The sequence below is a fragment of the Caloenas nicobarica genome, chromosome 25 (genome assembly GCF_036013445.1).
Source record: "Caloenas nicobarica isolate bCalNic1 chromosome 25, bCalNic1.hap1, whole genome shotgun sequence".
Classification (NCBI taxonomy): Eukaryota; Metazoa; Chordata; class Aves; order Columbiformes; family Columbidae; genus Caloenas; species Caloenas nicobarica.
This window is the reverse complement of record NC_088269.1, coordinates 737,501-740,000: the sequence shown is the minus strand read 5'-3', so window position 1 is coordinate 740,000 and position 2,500 is coordinate 737,501.

Genomic DNA, 2,500 nt, shown 5'->3' with positions numbered 1-2,500 from the left:
CCCACCCCCCCCCCCCCGCCGGTGGGCCACGGACCGAGCACAGTTGGCGGCCTTCCCCGGCCCCAACAACCGCCTGACTGCCCTCCCCACCCCGCCGCGGCGAGCCCGGCCACCCCCGCCCCCTCGTCCTCCGCCGCCCCGCCCGGACCCGGCCTTTCGCCAGCGAGTTTGCCTCCCCGCGGGAAGCCGGGGCGTCCCTGCCGGCTCCGTGCCCGGTCGGCACACGGGCGTCACGGCGGCCTGCGGTTTCCAAGCCCCGCTGTCGCAGCCCTACCCCCTCACCTGCCCGTGCTCCCGCCTCCCGCGTTGCTCGCTCGCTCGCTCCCTCGCCCCGCTCCCCGCCCCGGCCGCGGGCTGAAAAAGATACCGACCCGAAGCGCTGCGCGCCGCGGGTCAGGTCGCGCCCTCGCCCTCCCCGCCCGCCCCCGCCGCCGCCTTTCGCCAGCGGGTTTGCCTCCGCCCGGGGAGCTGGGGCTTCTCTTCTCCGAGAAGAGGCACCGCGTCCCCGTCCCCCGCCCCCCCCCCGCCCTCCCCGGCCTGCCTGCCTGCCTGCCTGCCCGCCTACCCGCGCGCGGGGCTCCTCGGCCGTCGGCAGGACGCCCTCGGCCGCTCGTGCTGCGCCAGGCCCCCTGCTCCCGCCGCCGCGACTGACTGGCTGGCCGGCCGGCTGGCTGACGGACTGACCGTTGGGCGCGCCGCCAGCCGCCGCCCACGCCCAGCGGGGGGCAGGGGGCCGGTTGCCAGGCAGCGGGGCGAGCGCGCATGCGCGGTCCGCGCGGTTGCCGACCCCCTGCGCCGCTTCCCGCGGCCCAGACGGAGCAGAAACGGCCGCGCGGCTGGGGTGGGGCGGGGCGGGGGGAGGCCGAGGGTGGGCGCCAGGGCGAGGGCGGGAGACACCGCGCTCCTCCGGGTCTGTCTAGGGGGCAGGGGCGGCTGTGTGTGTGTGTGTGTGTGTGTGTGTGTGTGTGTGTGTGTGTGTGTGTGTGTGTGTGTGTGTGTCTGTGTCTGTGTCTGTGTCTGTGTCTGTGTCTGTGTGTGTCTGTGTGTCTGTGTGTCTGTGTGTCTGTGCGGTTGAGCACGCCTCCGTCCGGCGCGGGGGGGGGAGGGGGGGGGCAGTGGGGGGCAGATAAGCGCCTCGGTATCTTTTACGAAAAAACTTAAAAGCTAAAAGAAATTGAAACGATGGCGGCGGCGGCGGCCTTGGCGGGGGGGGGGGACACGACGACACCACGCCGACCCCACCGCCTCCCGCCGGAAAAAAGCCACCAAGCCAAACCCCAAAACGAGCCGAAAGAAAAACCCCACCAACCCCACACCCCACACGCGCAACCCCCAAAGCTCCAGACGCAGACTCGTAGAGCGTCTGCACGGATCGGGAGGGTTCAAAAGCTAGAATCGTAGAATCGCGGGCACCGTCCCGCACCCACGAGAGGGTCGTCACGTCCAGCTCCTGCCCCTGCGTGGGACAAAGCGCCCCGCCGTTCCCGGCCTCCGTCATCCGGTCGCTTCCTGAAGAAGGGGACGGGCGCGGGGCCGTGACCGCCTCGCTGCCGGGGCCCGTGGCGCAGCTCTGCCGCCCTCCGGGCGAACCACCTTTTCCCACCCACCGTCCGACCTCAACCTCCCCCGGCTCCGGCTTCCTGCCGTTCCCTCGGCTTCTGTCGCTGCTCCTCAGCAGACAGCAGAGAGAAAGAACGCGTCAGCGCCGAACCCTGCGGTCGGGAGAAGAGGGACGGGGCGACCACCGTATCGCATGCCCTTCAACCTCGATAACGTGCCCGGGGGGGACCGCGTACGAAGCGGCTGGGACGCTCAGCCCTCCCGCCCTGGCGCCGCGCAGCCCGCCCCCCCCTCCCCCCCCCAACCGCGGTCCCCCCCCCCCCCCTCCGGTGAGGAGGCCGAGTCTACCCTCTCGCGAGCGCGGCCGGACAGCGGGGCCGTCCGAGCCCCGCCACTCCAGTCCAGCCCAGTCCGCTCCGCTCCGGACCGGAACAGCCCGGTCCGGTCCGGTCCGGAATAGTCCAGTCCGGTCCGGCCCAATCCGGTCCGGCCCGGTCCGGAAGTGTCCGGTCCGGTCCGGTCGGGTCCCTTCCGGTCCGGTCACGTTTCCGGGTCCCGAGCGCCTTGGTAGACGGCCCCATCCGCGCCGCGCTCCGACGTGACGTCTACCCGAGCCCCGCGAAGGGTCTACCCCTTTCCCCCGCCACTCGGCCTCGGTCTCCCGTGAGGAGGCCGGGTCTATCCTCCGGCGAGCGCGGCCGGACACCGGGTCCGTCCCGAGCCCCGCCAGTCCGGTCCGGTGCGGAACGGAACAGTCCAGTCCGGTCCGGTCACGTCCGGACCGGTCCGCTCCAGAACAGTCCGGTCCGGTGCGGTCCGTTCCGGTAGAGTCCGGTCCGGTCTGCTTCGGTCCAATCCGGTCGGGAGCTGTCCAATCCGGTCCGGTCCGTTCCCGATCCAGTCCGGTTTGTTCCGGTCCGGTCCGGAACGGTCCCTTCCG